The following is a 17,910-nucleotide window of genomic DNA, read 5'->3' on the forward strand; positions in this document are numbered from 1 at the left end:
CTTCCATTACCTCCTGTTACCCCACTCCAACTTCAAGCTGCACCATCACCTCTTTGCTCTCAACACCCACACCAGTTATTGACACTTCCTCTTCATCCACTTCTCCACATGTCCCGGTACCAGTTTCTCATGCTCCCCAACCTTTTATAACTTATCCTTAATCTACTTCTACCACGGCACCTTCCATGCATCACAAGGATGCGGATGGTTATCACAGCATTGCATCTAGTATTGGGGACTTGAAAGACATGATGATTAATTACATGAACCAGTTAAATGAAAACATCAAATCTGTGACTCTAGATGTGAGATTTTTGAAGCACCAACAAAATGTTTTGTCTGCTCGCTGCCCTGAGCCTAGTCCCACTAAGATTGTGCATCTAGTATTGGGAACTTGAAAGACATGATGATTAATTACATGAACGAGTTAAATGAAGACATGAAAGTTGTTACTCTAGATGTGAGATTTTTGAAGCGCCAACAGAATTTGTTGGCTCACTGCCCTGAGCCTATTCCCACTAAGATTGTGTGTCGTGCTTGTGGTGTACCTGGCCATCTTTCCAAAGATCATCCTATAGTCTTCTACACTAATGAGAGATGTTTGGGTAAGGGGCATACTGAAGAAAATTGTTATATTAAGATGCACCACATGACAAATAACAATTCTACAACACCACCGCTAGGCCCCATGAACCATCGTAGCAGGAATGAGAGACCTCCAGTCCCTAGTTGGACATTTTTACAGAGAGGGTCTCCTAGCTCTCTAGCCATGGCTCCTTCTAGTTTCTCACCCACAACAACCAATAATCCATCAGCTAATATGATTGATTTGCTCCATTTCCTGTGCATGCCATTACACGAAAGGGGAAAGAGAAAGTTGGTGAGGAGGAGAGAGATCCTACAGTCAATGTTGCTACCTACCCACCCACCCCTCTTGCTGTTCCCGTTCCTGACCCTTTTCCCAAACCTCATCATGTTTGTATTCACCCTACCCCAAGTAAGTTATTCCCTTATTTTTACCTTGTTGCTGCTCTTAATCGAGTGGAGTTTTCCATGTCCCTACCACAATACCGTCTCACTTCTCCTTCTGGCCGTGCCCTTTTGAGAAGGTACTGTAGATATTTGGGTTCTTAGAAGAGGGTGAGTCCTATTCTTCCTGCTCTTCAGAAGGTGGATTCCCTTCTTGCTGAGTGAGAGTGTCCCCGATTGGAGTGCATGATCCACCAGCTTCTAATCTCACAAACTATAGTTGATCACGAGCGTCAATGTTTTAAGTTACACCACCTTTTCCAAGCTTGGGTTATCTTTTAATGGGGTTCCTTTTAGTGGGTTACGCATGGGCGATCATTGTTCTGTGAGTGCTGAGGGTTTCATCCAGGATTTTCCCATTACTATGGCAGGCCAAACTATGGAGATTGGTTGTTATGTTTTGCGGCTTAGTCCGGGACCTGGACAGTACCAGCTTATTTTGGGGAGACCTTGGATATGGCGGACCAACTACGTTATTGATATGCTTAGAGGACGGTTGTTGTTGGGTAGAGGATCTTCACGGGTAGTTCTATGAGCTTACCTCTTCTTCTATTGCGAATCCTAGGGTTACTTCAGAAATTGAGAGTGATGCTCATGATGACCGTAGTTCTACTTTTTCTTGTACACCCAGTTCTTATTGTATTTACCCTGATGCTATTGAGATTACCCTTGATGAGGATGAGGAGACTCCACCTTTGGCTAGAGAGGAAGACATTGTGAGGGTTCCTATAAAATGGGATAACAAAGTTATGCTTTTGGGTGCTTCTTTAGAGTCACCATTAAGAGAGGAGGTTATTTGTTTATGTCAGGCGTACCGGGATATTTTTACATGGGATTACACGGAGTTGAAATTTTTCCCATCCGGGCTAGTTGTGCATCGCATCCCACTTACACCTGGTGTTGTTCCCGTGCGACATCAATGTCAGCCTCAGTTGCTTGAACATTATAGAGAGGGAATTTATATGGAGATAAAAAAACTTTTAGCGTCTGGGTTAATCTTTCTTATGGATAACACTGACTGAGTTTCCCCTATTGTTGTTGTACCCAAGAAAAATAAATAGCTTCGTATATGTGTTGATTATAAACAACTTAATAAGGCTACAAAGACTACTATCCTTTGCCTTTTATTGATCAGATTTTAGATGCTCTAGCTGGGAGGGAGATTTATGGATTTATGGATGGGTTCTCATGGTACAACGAAATGGCCCTAGTAGCTGATGAAGAAAACCTTAAGACCACTTTTAACACAATCTTTGGGACATTTTCATATCATGTCATGCCATTTGGGTTATGCAATGATGCGGCATCTTATCAAAAGTATAAGCATGAGAGTTTTTGTGATGACCTTATAGACTTTCTGAAAATATTTATGGATGACATAGGCGTGGGGACCACTCGAGCAAATTTTCTTAAAGACCTCCATTACGTGTTTCAAAAGTGTTGAGAGAAGTCCATTGCATTGAATGCTCACAAATGTGTGTTTGGAGTCTCCTATGGCATTTTATTGGGACATCTTATTAGTGCACATGGGATAGCTATGAACCCTACAAAGGTTGAAGCCCTCCTTGTATTTCCTGCACCTATCATTGTTCGTCAGGTTGTTAGGGGTTTCTTGGGGCTGCTAATCATTATAGCCACTTTATTAAAGATATGGATTATCTTATTTTACCACTTAATACACTTTTGACGGTTGAGAAAAAGTTTATTTGGGGAACACCTCAAGAGACCTCTTTTTCTTCCCTTAAAAGTGCATTTACTAAGGCCCCTATTCTTAAGCCACCAGATGCTTTCAAACCTTTTCATCTATTTTTTGCTTGCTCCCAATCAATTTTATCTAGTTGCATTGCCCAATTTTATGAGAAGAAATTGTATCCCGTTGCATATTATAGTCGCAAGCTTAAAGATGCAGAGAAACGCTACACTTGGGTAGAATGGGCTTGTTTAGCTATTGCTGAGAGTGCTAGGAAGTTTGGCACATATTTATATCTGCAGCACTTCATTATATACATGACAAAGGACTCATTATGACTTATGATGAATACGTTGGAGCCCCCTGAACGTATCATGTGATGGCTTGTTGAGTTGCAAACCTTTGATTATGTACTTAAATCCAAATCTCCTGCATTGCAAAATCTTGTGGATTGCTTGGCTGATGTGTCTCCTTGTGCTGATGAGCCTGTCATACCTGAGCCTTATTTGTTTTGCATTGAGCCTTCTTGAGATTAATATGACCAAATTGCTTATTATTTGGCTACCTAAAATTTCCCCGATACATGAGTAAAGTTGAAAAGAAAAAATTAGTTACCCATGCACAAAATTTCTCTATCATTGATGCGTCTTTATGTCAAATGGGTTTTGAGGGAATTTATCACTGATGTGTTGCACAGGAACCAATCCCTCATATTCTAAAAGAGTGTCATGATAGTGCATGTGGTGGGCCTCATATTCGCAGGGAAGTTGACTGCATTGAAGATCTTGAGAGCAGGATATTAGTGGCCTAGTGTGTTCAAGGACACATTTGAGTGGTGTAAGAGGTGTGATGTTTGCCATAGAGCCACCCGCCTTGAGAATCATTCACGACCTAACAACCCTATTATGGACACATTATCATTTGAGAAGTGGGGCGTTGACTATGTTGGGCCCATCACTCCTACATCTAAGCATAGGAAATCCTACATCATTGTTGCAACTGATTACTTGACAAAGTGGTCCGAGGCTAGAGCGGTGAGGAGTGATGATGCACGCACTACTGCTTCATTCTTGATTGAGCATGTTATTTGTCATTTTGGGACACCAGCAGAACTTGTATCTGATAGAGGGACACACTTTCTTAATGATGTTCTTGAGAATCTCACCTCTTGTTTTAACATTATACATGATAAAACCACCCCTTACAATCCTTCTACCAATGGGCAAGTTGAGAGCAATAATAAGACTCTAGTCACTATTTTGAGGAAAACAGTGGATATGAACAAGGGGATTCGAATGAGAAACTACCAGTGCATGTGTGGGCATATAACACTATTTTTAAGGAGGCCACAAGTTTCACTCCTTTGTCTTTGGTCTATTGTCAAGAATGTGTGCTACCAATTGAGCACAAGCTTGACACTTTGCGGTTTATGCATGCACATTCCTTGCCTTTGGAAGAGAGTTTAGAAGAGAGGTTGGGACATTAGAGCACCTAGATGAGTGGAGGTTGAGGGCCTATTTACACCAAGAGGGAGCAAAGAATCGTTAACAAAACAAAGAGCAAAGAACGCTAAAACCTATGAGGATGGGCAATTAATTCTCTTATGTGATGCATGTCATGACCTATTCCCCAAGAAGTTGAGCCATGTGTGGTACGGTCCTTATCTTATTGTGAAGGTCTTCTCTAGGAACAAAGCCCAACTTGTAGAAATGGATGAAACATGGTTTTCCACAAAAACCAATTTTTTAAAAATTAAACCTTATTGGATGTGATCTTGTTCCTTGTTGCAGATGATGGTAGTGAGTCTTCTCTTTGGTCTCTGAACTTTGATGGAGCTTGTCGTGGCAAAGAGAAGGTTGGACGTTGTGGTATTGTCATATATCCACGCGAGGGGGATGCTATTTTTTTGGGAGTTCTTTTGGGAGATCATTTGAGTAATAATATTGTAGAGTATCAAGCACTTTTGATTGGTTTGGGAGAACTACTTCTTTTAAGAGCGGTATATGTTCATATCTATGGAGATTCACAGCTCATGGTACACCAATTTCACCACCATGCCCGCACCCTTCACCCTTTGATGCACTACTATAGCCTATTAGCCCGTGACCTCTTCACCCATTTTACCTCTTCCACCCTTACCTTTTTGCCTTGAAAAGAGAACCGTGTTGCTGATTCCCTTGCTTTGATGGCCCTATCTCAATCTTTCAGCCAAAATTTTGATAGTTCCTTGGTTTCGGCCTCGTTCATCCATGACGACCCTCTAGATATGTTTCAGAATTATAAATGCTTGGGATTAGAAGGGTTAACTAGTCACCTTAGGCATTTGCAAACCGCCCACCCTACCACCTTTGATCCCTCATCTTATCTATGACTCGTAGACTTATTCACCTTTCTAATATCACCTTCCTCACTATTGACCCTTGCCATTTGCTTATGATTCTGTAGCCCAATGGAGAAGAAAATTTTGTAGCACCAATTTAATCGAAGATTCTGAGTTCACACTAGCAGGCTAGTTTTTCCCGCATGACGCCATTGTTGCTTTTTTTTTTTGCTACCATCTATTTATGAATTTGCATATCGTTGCACGCATTTTGTTTGTAAATGTATAGCATTTTCTGTGTGACATATACCTTTGTATCCATTTGATCGTCATGCACACTAACCCTTGGGCGAGAAAGCTTGGGTTACTTTGCAGCTCCTGAAGCGTCGAGGAAATTGAAAGTCGACAACGTGGCCGAACATGACGCGAACAAACCGATTACCCCACCGGCATGCCGGGCACTTTTTTGCAGCAAAGTGGGCTTGAAATTAACTCGTGCTAATTTTTGGTTGTTTCTAAAGTTCAAAGGTCTAAGCTTCAGTATTTGGCATGCCCAAAGGGCAAAGGCTATAGAGATGCCTTCTCTTTTTGCTGACGAAAATAGAAAAAAAGGTTTATTTGTAATTTCAAGCATTTTTTGATAGGCAAAAAATGTTGATTGGTTGAAATAAGATAATGGGCACTCATTTAAATGAAGAGTGTGTAAATCTAATGATGGCCTGGTGTTTTTGATGTGGGGGCACACATTGGACAAGGCTGCATGCAGTTGTGTGCATATCCAGCCTTGGTCCACATCAATCCTTTGCTACATCTTTCCACCCTCTTACTTCAACAGGGCGTCCGCGTCACATTTGTCACCACACAATTCTTCTGCAATCGCCTTAGACAACTGTCAAGAGGGACACGAGGAGTCGTAGAGGGTGAGGGGGAGAATCAGTAGCAATAGGGCCAGGAAACGATTGTAGTCACAGAGGATGCATTAGCAACAAGACAACTACCCAACAATGGAAGAGGAAGAGGAGAAGAAGAGGAAGAGGAGTTTGAAGGTCTTCTTGATGGCATGCCATCTGAATTCGACCACATCGCTTTATTCACAGAGTTGGTAAGAGCTGTGCGCCCGCATTGGAGAAGCTTTTGTGTTGTATGCTTCAGTCAACCTCCCCTTCTCCCTTTTTTCTAATCGCTAATGCCTTTTCTCCCGTGGACCCAGGATGTGGCTCAGGCTCTACATATGCCTTGAGTCATCTTGTGTCCTCACTTAGTTTCCATCTTTACAATCTTATGACACACTGACCACCTCCTTAAGGAAGGGTTTAACCTCTTTACATGTAGTCTTCTTCTGATATGCCCCTCTTCACTGAGAAATGTGGATGTTTAGGAGACTATGTTTCTAGCTCTTACTCAAAGATGATAATATAGCAATGGGGCTTATAACTCTTGTGCATGTCAGCCACAACTTTGACCACAAGTCACTAGCATCAGATGGACTGCAAATTCCTTGTCATTTGGAGGAGGCTGAGAATGAATTTATGTGAACCATGCTGGTTGATTCAGACTTAAGTTTCTTGTCATCGGCTCCATCATGACTGCCCATGCAGTTGAAAGGCCTTCACTTTCATGTTTAGGATTCCTTTTAGCTCCATTTGGTCATCATATGACATTGAAGGATACACAGTGTTGTTGTATGGATTAATGCACTAGGTTTCCAGTTCATAGTGAGGCAGAAAATACGAAGAGTGTCAAAATTGTGGTCTTATGTAAGTTGGTTTTGCCCTTTTACTGCGCTCCTTCCAGGTTGTATATAATTTTCTTTCTTGCTTTCCTTTCAAACGATCTTGACACTGCCTGGTCAATGTGTGGAAAGTTGGGGTGGAGTTGGGTCTGGTAAGAAGAGGGGATGTAGAAGAAGCTTTTGCCAATTTGCACGGGCGACCACATTGTTGATGTATGTGGAAAATGGGCAGTTGTTGAGATCAAGAGCTTCACTTCTTAAACAAAGACTACAAGAGTTTGTACACCATCGTAGCACGCGTAGAATTCTTGAAGTCATTCTCCCGATCTTGTAGCTGAGAGCATCGCTACATAAAGCTATTAGTGGCTAGCATTGTTGATAAAAATTGAAACTCGTGTTTCTTAGGAATATTTTGGTCGGAAAGCTATGAGCTTCAAATTTTTCTCCTTGAACACGCAGGTGAAAAATGCTATTTTTTTCACCGAACATGCCGGTGAAAAGTGCTGGAAAATGCCTCAAATTTACATTTGCTAGAAAGAAAGGAGGATGTTCGAGTTGTCGTCACCAAAAAAATGGTTATTATCTAGTGCTTCTGGAGGGTTTTTACTTCGTAATGTTACAAGCAAGCTAGATTGTTCGTGTGGTCAAATCCTCGTGCTTGTGTGCACATTCAAGAGATAAGACATGGATAGCTTGTGTAAGTGCATGTTTGTTAGTAAATTCATTGTGTGGAGGTTTGTAGCTAAGTTTTGCTTCCTTGATTGTGACGGAAAAGGTGGGTTGGTGAAATGGTTTTCTTGGAGCTCTAGTTGGAAGATGGAGACAACAGGTCTTGGTTTACTAAACGTACTAATCTGTGTTTTATGTGCAGAAAGAAATGATTGTTGGGGCCCTTGCTCCTTCATGGAGTCGCACCTGTGTGTGCATGTACCTACTTATATACATACCCAACTACACCTCTATCGTGTGCATACAAAGAGCCCTTGCTCCTTCATGGAGTCGTGCCTGTGTGTGCGTGTACCTACTTATATACATACCCAACTACACCTCTATCGTGTGCATACAAAGAGCACGGATATGGATATGATCTGTTATATAACTTTTATAGGATCAAGTAAAGAAAATAGCATTTATGTGCATGTACAAATGCCTTTGATATGACTCTTGGAATCACAAGACAAGCAGATTTCATTCAGTCAATGTTTTGTAAGTTGTGAATAGTTAGATATTCTGTATTTTATCAAATCTACACATATTATATGCCCTGTAAACTATTGGTTTGGTTGATTAGACGTCTTTATAGAGCACTTTGGTTTATTTTAAAAAAAAAATGCTAGGCTTAAGTGGTCTAGCTTGCATTTTAAGAGATCAAAAATTTGTAATTGATCAAAAATACTGAAGGTTTGTAAAATTCAACCTTTGAGGGCGTGAGAATCCCTCTCACCCTTGGCATCAAGTTTTGACTTTCCACACAGCGGCTTTGAGCTAAGTTTTCTCTCTCTTGCTCCATTTTGATGTAAAAACAAAGCAATTATTTGTAAAAGTGGCTTACGCTCAGAAATCATAATACAAATACAATTTGTGCCTATTCTCATTGTGCCAGTTCATAAGAATTCTCTACATGATTTTGTTACCAATCATCACCATATTTGTGCTCGTGCCGTGTTTGTCATTTGCAAGTGTTTGTCTATACTCCAACCACTCCAGCGCTACCTAGCGCTACCTGACAGTGGGTATCTAGCACATTTTCTTATCTCTTTAAGTTCCCTCCATCTTTCTCATTGCACTTTGGGGGGTTTATTCTCTCTCTCTCTCTCTCTCTCTCTCTCTCTCTCTCTCTCTCTCTCTCTCTCTCTCTCTCTCTCTCTGTGTGTGTGTGTGTGTGCGCGCGCGCGCGCACGCGAGCATTCTGAAAATGCTTTGATGATGGCACGCGAGACGTGGAGCAAAATCCTGCTCTTCATCTACGGGCAACATCAGCAGATGAGAGAGGTTGTTGGTTGAGCAAGCAAAGGGGGTGTAGCAGAACTGCCATGTAAGTAGTGATGGAGGCAAAGATGCTCCCTTTGTCTTGCATTCTCTCTCTCTCTCTCTCTCTCTCTCTCTCTCTCTGAGAAAGCTATGAGTAGCACTAAGTCGAAGAGAAAATTGATGCTTTATTCTGCCAGTGTGACGTGCTTGTAGAACGCAAGGTAGGGCCATGCATGCGGAGGGAGAGAGACGCCATGGAGGTGATGATGAGAAAGCAGTAGAAAGGTGCAGCCTCATACTCGCCACAACCAACAATGACCCTCCCAATTCATGTGTCTAATCAGCGATTGCAAACATCACAACCGTGATCATTGTCTGCTTCGGCCTCGTGGTCGCCACAACTTGCTTTGCACTCCTTAGGCTATTACTTACTCGCAAACGAAAGGGGAATACTCACTAGTACATTTTAATTTAAAGAGAGCCAGTGGGTACATTTTAATTTTTTTAAAGCCATTAGGAATACCATTAATGACCTTTGTTTATGATGAATAGAAAAAGGAACATTTGAGTGACAAAATGATTTTTCTCACTGTTGTGTTTCACGTCGATGTGCTTATTATGTCTTTCCTTACCATGAAGTTCACTAAGTTCCTCTCCCGGGCCCCGGCCCCGCTCCACACACACACAGACACACACACGTGTGTGCGTGCATGCATGCACACACACAAGTAAAGCTGAGATGCAAGTGTGGAATGCAGCTCCGGAACTAGCGAAGGTCTTGAAAAGTACATTCCTTACTTTGACGGTCTCAAAACTAACACCTCGGAGGTGGCACACATTGCGAGTACATATCTAAATCGGTAATCATCCATTTTCTCATAGATTAAAATTTGTTTAGGAGCAAGATTAATATGCCTTCTATTTGTTGGCACTTCAAATTCTAGTTATTGATCGAACACTTGGCTACCCACTTAGAGTTGGGTCGCACCATGGGTTAGTAGGGTGAGTGTTTACTAAATAGATGTATGTCCATGTTTTCCTCCACAAATATAGAAGACCTCAAGTAACCCTACGAACACTTTGAAAAAGGAGGGGAATAAGCTATCTTTTAGGTAGTGAATGGCTCTCCTCAAAAAGAGGCTTGCCTTCTCCAATCAAATACTTCTCATGATCTATTTAAAAATAAAAACATCAACTCTTTTCATCTACTTCTATGGGTGCGACCTTGTGCAATGCGTTATCATTCTTGGCCCCACTAATCCATGGTGCAACCCGGCTCTTAGCTCATGTGAAAAAGTGGTGGAGTTTCTTTTCACTAGCAAATTGAGCACCACCAAAGGCGGCCTTCAATTGGCAATTGCCACCACACACCTTATTTATGATGATGCCTTCAAAATGCGACAACAGATACGTGGCTTAATTTCATGCTGCCCAAATGAGGCGGTCTTTGCAAGTAGCTTTGAGCAAGGCACGTAATTAATGTTTAAGCTAATACTCAACTTTGAACCTAAGTAACAATTACTCTCTTATTATTATACACAAGAAGGTTTGGACAGACTCTCACAATAATTCCCACATTATGACGTAACATCGTGAGCTTCTGTGAGGAAGGCATGGCATACCTAGCTAGGTACGAATGGGGGCAGGGGGCCGGCGGTCTCCTGCACCCAATCATACCTAGCTAGGTATGCGGTGCCTCCTGAGAAGAAGCTCATGATGTTATGCATTATATGAAAAACACTGAAAAAGGCTCCCTTGTCCTACATGAGAAAATTTCTAAATCTTCTTGTGTTATATCCACATGACACCCGATAATTTTTTACTGAGTCTACTGACATAGATATGAGTTTCTACCATTTCTTGTTATAGATTCAAGGCAACACTCATCGCTCAAGAGCACGACTTGGTCATTACAATTTATATAATTTTAGCACGCAGTCATGTCTTTCATGGTACTTGAAGCTTTTGTGCTAATGTCAACTCTTTACAATGTTGGTGTAGGCATGCATTGCCACCTTTTGTGTGCCCTTGTGCATAGAGATAATGTGGAGGTATTGACTGCCCTTTTTGCCTTTACACTAGTGGAGGCCCTTAGAATGCTTAAGGTTGACTGGAAGAACCTTTGCCATGACATCAAATTTGGCCACCTAAATCAAAGCAAAGTGATTGACCCTTCTCTTTGAGCCATCATGAAGGAAAAAGTTTTAATGTGCGGGAATGGCCATCACGCCGACCAAGTAGTGGCCATATGTGAAGCAACAAGCCAGCAATGTGCTTGGAATGGCATTATCAAGAAATTGTGGCCTAGATGCAAGTCTGTGCTCTCCATAATGACTGGAAGTATGGAGACTTATGTAGAGACATTGCAAGAATATGCAGGTGAAGATGTGCCATGTTGTCTGTCTTTGTCCCACATGGAATTCATAGAATACCCGCCTAAACTTGACATTACCATGTGTGAAACATAATCGAGAAAAGTTCTAAAACTTCTTGTGAACTGGTATGCAGGCAAAGATGTGCCACTAGTTAGTGCAGATTATGGTGCTAGTGAAGGTTGGATAGCCACTAACATTAATCCTCGCTCACCTCCCAATCAAGTCTCCTTCACAGCCATCCCTAGTCTGGGATACTTTGAGTTCTTGCCACTTTCAAATGTCATCGAAAATGCTAAAGATGCACCTTCTTCTTCCTCTTCATCTGATCAAGTGGGCCACTTCTACATGTCCCATCTAGAGACCACACCAGTCAATATTGATGAGGTGAAGCTAGGACAAGACTACCAAATTGTGATGACCACAACAGGAGGTGAGTGACCAAAGGGAAAAAACCGCATGCTTTCCTGTTTGATTACACCCCAAGAAAAAAGATCATGCAGATTTTGTGTAGATAAGTTGACATCTCAAAGCTTTATCTTTCTCATATAATAGTTGTAGTCCAATAAAATGCTTTTGCTTTCAGGCCTCTATCGATACGTCCTCTAGGACATGCTTCGTGTCACTGGGTTTTTCTACGACAACCCACAATTTGCATATGTATACCGAAAGAATGTGATTCTAAGCATAAAAATTAACGAAGTGACAGAGAGAGACTTGAAAATGGTTGTGCAGAAAGCTACCAATTTTCTTCATCACGGTTAGTCAACGATGAAACTTGTGGAGTATAGCAGCTATGCTAATACCGATAATGCGCACGAACACTACGTGATTTTTTGGGAGGTGCAAGGTGATGAAATCAACTCCTTGGGAAACCAAAGATTGCTTGCTCAATGTGCAACATTGCTGGATGACAACTTCTTGGAGCCTGGATATGTACTTTCACGCAAAATGGGCACCATAAGGCCACTTGAACTCTGCATTGTCAAGCAAGGGACCTTTAGAAGATTAATGCAGTCCTTTATGGTGGATAAAGTTGGGGCTTCTATCACCCAATACAAGACTCTAAACGCTTCCCCACCATCCTCTCCATCCTCCAACAAAACACTATTGCCAACTACTTTAGCTCTGCAATATTTTAAAGTGGAATGCACCACCAAAACGTGCAAATATGTTGCTTTAAGTAGCCTTTTCATCCTCCAAGAAACCATTATATCCAAGGACCCATTATCAATTTCTTTGTAGGCTGTGCATTCGATTCCCAGCTACGTTGGTTGTTAAATTTGGGGGCTTGAATGCGTCACGTTATAAAATTTGGCATTCTTTCTCGCTCCTTTTTTAACATAATCTACACGCTCTTGCGCACACGCGCACACACACACACACACACACACACACACACAAAAGACGTTAATATAACATTTCGTTTCTCTCTCATACACACACACACACACAAAATCAAATAAATTACATGCGTATGGCATGTTGTTTCTAGACTTGTTTTCGTTTCCAAACTTGAGATTATAATTCGAAGTCAATGATTAGTAGTAGCAATAGACTGAATACGTTACACACTCAAGCATCATGTAGGTTTCTTGTGTAGATATTGTTGATGACCTTAGAAATTCAATGGATTCCACACTCCAAGCTAGAAACCAGTATGTGTGGATGTTTGAGGCTTCTCAACATAAGGAGGAATTCAATGTCGATGAATTTTGCAAGTGTCAGTAGAGACCAAGTGCGTGGAAGTCCAAGAAAAGAAGATAAAAATGATGACCTTATGTTCACGTGCAAACTGTGTGCAATCCTAGTGGTAGTGCAATGCATGACACCCCTAAGATCGACATACTCAAGTTGTCAATCTAGGAGAACATTGTTGACACTCAAGCTAGTGGGGGGTAACCTAAAGCTACTCTAGGTTGACACACTGATGTTCGGGGAGCATATATCAACACTCCTAGCCTACAATGCCTTGCCAACACTCTCAATCCCTAATTTGGAGCTCAACTTAGGCCTTAGTCCCTAGGCCCCCTCTCTCCAAGGTACTGTTGCAAGCCTTTTCCTCAATCTAGGCTTGAGATTAAGGTGACATAGGACATAAATCTCTCACCGGATGGTGTCAATCCCTAATGTGTAGAGCTTACTCGAGATCTTAATGCCTACACTAATCCTAGTCTAATCTTAATATGGTGCAATATTGGTCCCTCTCCATGATCTAGCTTGTCGCTTCCTTTGACCCAGGTGCTATCCCTTCTTTAGCAGTTGTCTCCAGATTCCTCCAGCAAGTGCCTATGAAACTTTGTGCTAGCTCGGCTCTCCGTCCTGGGAGACCAATCTAGCTATGAAGTCCGCAAGCTTTTTGGTGCTCATGGGACTGCTATTGTCACTCAAAACCTTCTCAGGTTTGCGGGCCTTCTCGGGAAGTGGCAACCTGGTCGTTCTGTTTGCATTCATGGTCATTCCACTGTGCGATGGTGGTCTTAGCGTTGGGCCTATCATGCCCTCGTTTTCTTGAAGGGTTCCTCTTGCCCACCTTGGCATCTCCCTTTCTGCCTTGCCCATGCTTTTGCATTGGAAGGAGATTCTGTAGGGTGGGTAGCCTCTATTGCTCTCCACATCTCTCATATTTTTGTAGTTTCGCATCATCCACTAGCTTAAGAGGGCAACTTTTCATACACATGGATTTTTTGAAGGTTTGATAATGCTTTGATAAGCTTAAGAAGTCTGCGAGGACCATCTCTTTCTATGCCTCCCTGTAGCGATTGGGCCTAAATTGAATGTTAACCAACTCAAATAAGCAAAAGGTGGCTCGTCTTAACCGGTGCAATAAAAATTTACATTTTTAGAAAAAAATGCAAAGTTATGAGATGAACTTGTAATTCAATAGCCCTTTTTTTTCCTCTGTGTAGAAATATGTTCTTTGGGAACACTTTAGTGGTCTCACCATTGGAACTCAATCTTTGCCTTTGTGTACCACATTGGTGCACATTGGACAGGACACTTGCTTGCCTAATTGTCTCCTATCTTTTTACCCCTCTAGAGTAATTTTGTCAATGGATCTCATTGAGGGACTTTATATGTAGTCTTTTGAGAACGGCAGAAGCTACTCTACCACAATACAAGGAGCTATGGATGACTTTCCACATAGCAAGCCCCATCACTCTTGATAATTTCGCTAAATAAAACTAGCACCTTAAGCCTTAATTGCCTCTTGGAACTAGCAAAGACACGAATTAGAAGAAACTATAATATAGTAGTTTAGTGATTGCTAAATGAAATCAGAAAGTTCATCCTGCCTACCGAGTTACCATATGGTAGCTAAGCATAGTTGGTAGGTGGAAGTAGCAAGTTCATCCTCCCTACGGAGTTACCATATGGTAGCTTATTAGTGTAGTTGCTAGGTGGAAGTAACGATCTTGTTTTTTCCGGTCACTAGGCTCAAGAAAAAAGAAATTGCTATGAAAATGGCTTGCTTCTACTTAAGTTCATCCAATTTAGAGAATTCTATCATATCATATTTTTTCCTCCAATTGCTATGAAAATGGCTTGCTTCTACTTAAGTTCATCCAATTTAGAGAATTCTATCATATCATATTTTTTCCTCCAATTGGATTCTATTTGAAGTTTTGAATGACCCAATATACATATGATTGATACAAATCGATTACATTGATTTTGTTTTAGTGTAACAAAGTTAAACAATATACAAATGCACATCACACGGTCCCAAATCTTCTCAATGTTGACTATATTGGGTGTAATTCCACACCCACTTACACTCCACGCAAAAACAATTTAGATGGTGTAAAAGCGAAACTTTTGTCAGATCCAATTAAATGCAATCAAGTGCAAAATGGATGTAAGTATGCTTAATTGTATCCATTTTGTGCATTGAGCACAATTAAGTGCAAATTGACCTTGATAGCATTTCATTTTGCATCAAGTTCAATACACCAAAAATGAATCTCACTTGCATCAAGGCATGACTCATAGCAATCAACTTCAATGTTATAATTTGTGCCATTGATGCATGCAATCTATAAGTTTTAGGCAACTTAATTTTTTTTACCATATTAGCTTTTTTGCGCACCTCTCTCGGACTTTGTTTCACCTTATTTCCCCCAATATTTTTCCTCAAATTATTGGCCGAGTTGTTCTCGAACTGATCAAATGAGTGCAAATGGTGCACATTAATAGGATGAAATAACGTGATCCAACTTCCATCCAAGCACTATTTCAATCAATTTTTCCTTCATTGCCGCTGTTTGAGCCCATTTGATGATAATGAGACTTTGTTGTTTCTAAGTTGTTGCACTTTGATCCAATTGAGGGCCTTTTTGAAGTGTACTTGGTGCCTTCTTTTTGAATTGCTGATTTCATTTTTCATTGAATTCAATTTACTGCAAATAAATCCCATTTGCACACATTTGTGAGTCATTGTGATAATTAGTCCCCAAATTACATATGAGAGTGGTCCAATTAAGTCTCCAAGTGGTACACATTGACTATATTCACATCAATATTGATTTAATTCTAAAATCAATTTATATTGAAAAGACAAGTTTGGATTGAATGGCACTTGATTACAGTTGTTTGGATATGGTCATCATTATCTACATCAAATCACGAGTCATGAATCACGATACTCATACATCTACATCATACATATGCCTATAGGCTTCAATAGCCTTAATAGCACTGAATCATATCAATTACGTCTGATTGCATTGAATTGCATCATACTGACCACATAAGGATACAAATTTCCTAAAGATGTACCCAATTGGGCATAATGTCACACAATCACACTCAAGTTGGCCCATTTGCAATAGAATCAACTCAAGTTGGATCCAGTTTCAAACCATTGTACTTATTCAGGTGAAAATGTAGATAATTGCAAACCATTGGACTCAACTTTCTTCTTGATGTACCAAATTGGATAATTCTAGAGTGGTCATTACATAAAATTTACCTTTATATTGTGTGTTAAGTGAATCTAATGAGTGATATATACAACTCCCTTTAGAAGAATCCAAATAGACTTTACTGCACCAAATTGGACTCAATTGTATTTAAGACCCTTGTATTTAGGGTCTTAACGTCAAGGACAATGGGTGACAATGTCTCAAGAATAATGTTGTTTGAGCAGTGCCAAAACTGACTTCTTACAAAGTGAGACGATTTGTTTGTCTTGGAAACAAATAGAGTTAAAAGAAATATTTTGTGTGGTTATAAGTTAGCTTTTGATGTACTTTATTAATGACCAAATAGACTTAAATTGAGCCAATGGTAATCAAGTGGATCCAATTCTCTCAAATGACCGATACTCAAAACAATACACTTTATCATATACAAGATGTACTTTGCTAGACCTTGATTACACTTGATAAAACATCATTCACCCTCAATGATACTGGATGCAACCTTACCTACACACTATTGCAATTAGACATTGAACCCATGTAATCACTTCAATCAATTGCATGCAAATGAACTGTAATGCACTAAGTTTCATTCAATGCTCAATTCAATGGAATCTAGTTGCACTTTACTAGATTTCATTGCACCCCACTCTATTTTGCTCAAGAAGTCAATTTACACCCAAATGTAAATGAGTCAAAATGTGGAAATCGGACTTAGTTTCACTGCCTTGATGTAAATGGGAGGAAGATATTGCCCTGGTTGACAAAATTGCAAGTGTATGGTCCAACAAGCTCCATTGCATTAATTTGGGTGCAATTGATTCAATGTTGACATGATATGGACCTAAATAGACTCAACTAGGCCCAACCGCATTTGAACACACTAAAACCAAGACTTAATTTACATTTTATAAGACCTCAACTACACAAAACTGAATTAAAATGCACTCTTTTTTCTAACAATACTTAGTTAGACTCATCTAAGTAGATCTACTTGTCATCCACATTGATTTTTTTGTGCTTAGTTGTTCCCAAATCCACTCAATTGGACCAAAATACTCAGTAACACTTAGTTGGATGCAATTGCTTTCAATTTCACTTAGCTAGGGCCTCATTCGGACTCAAATGGATGTTATTGATCTCGAGTTCAATCAAAGCTGTGAGTGAGCTTTTAGAGTGCATGTTCCACAGTCATTATACCAAAGTTCCATTGGGTGACTATTTAGTGCCTTGGTTTTTGTTGGTTGTGAAGTAAAAGATCCTTTAAATCTCTAACAATATTAAAAGTATTGTTTCATTTCTTTATCTATATTCTCCAATGACTCAAGATCCGAGTTAAATTTCAAAAAGAGTAATTCATGCTACAGACTAACTATAAAAGAGTAATTATGTGTTGCAACCTTCTTCCTTTGGTGCTACATGGTGTAGATTATTGGAATGGAAATGGAACAAGATTTGTTCATTGTTTCAGATATGAAGATGTCCATAAGCCTTAATTCACAGTCAGTTGCTAACATTATTGTTCCACTTTTAGTTTGTGTCCTACGCTATGTACCAAGCTATGGTTTCGATGGTATAGCAATGCTTCAAGAGAAAAGCCTGCATCATCCAAGACCCCTCACGCTATTAGCTACTTAGCTTCCCACCTCTCAAGTGAACCCATTCTCTTTAGTGGCTAGGAACACTTATATTCATCCTCTCTATCATAGCCTCTTCGTCATTTATACCTTCTCTCATGTGGATCATGTCTACTGCAATATCCATTATCGTGCTGATCAACATCTCTTCACAACAACCTCTGCCATCGTGTCACTTGTCGTGTTCAGTTCTGTTATCATGTCTATCATTATCACTTCTTTTTTGTTTATCTTCTT

The 17,910-nt window shown here is 40.4% G+C and overlaps 2 pseudogenes; both read left to right on the forward strand.

Annotated features, from left to right (window-relative positions):
* The first annotated feature begins 5,799 nt into the window (after positions 1–5,799).
* On the forward strand, positions 5,800–6,417 carry LOC147453513 (UDP-glycosyltransferase 84A3-like; annotated as a pseudogene).
* A 4,328-nt stretch (positions 6,418–10,745) lies between these two features.
* Positions 10,746–11,555, forward strand: LOC147453514 (jasmonoyl--L-amino acid synthetase JAR4 pseudogene; annotated as a pseudogene).
* The last annotated feature ends 6,355 nt before the right edge of the window (positions 11,556–17,910 follow it).

Source organism: Adiantum capillus-veneris, chromosome 7 (genome assembly GCF_014529385.1).
Source record: "Adiantum capillus-veneris isolate H3 chromosome 7, ASM1452938v2, whole genome shotgun sequence".
In the NCBI taxonomy this organism is placed as follows: Eukaryota; Viridiplantae; Streptophyta; class Polypodiopsida; order Polypodiales; family Pteridaceae; genus Adiantum; species Adiantum capillus-veneris.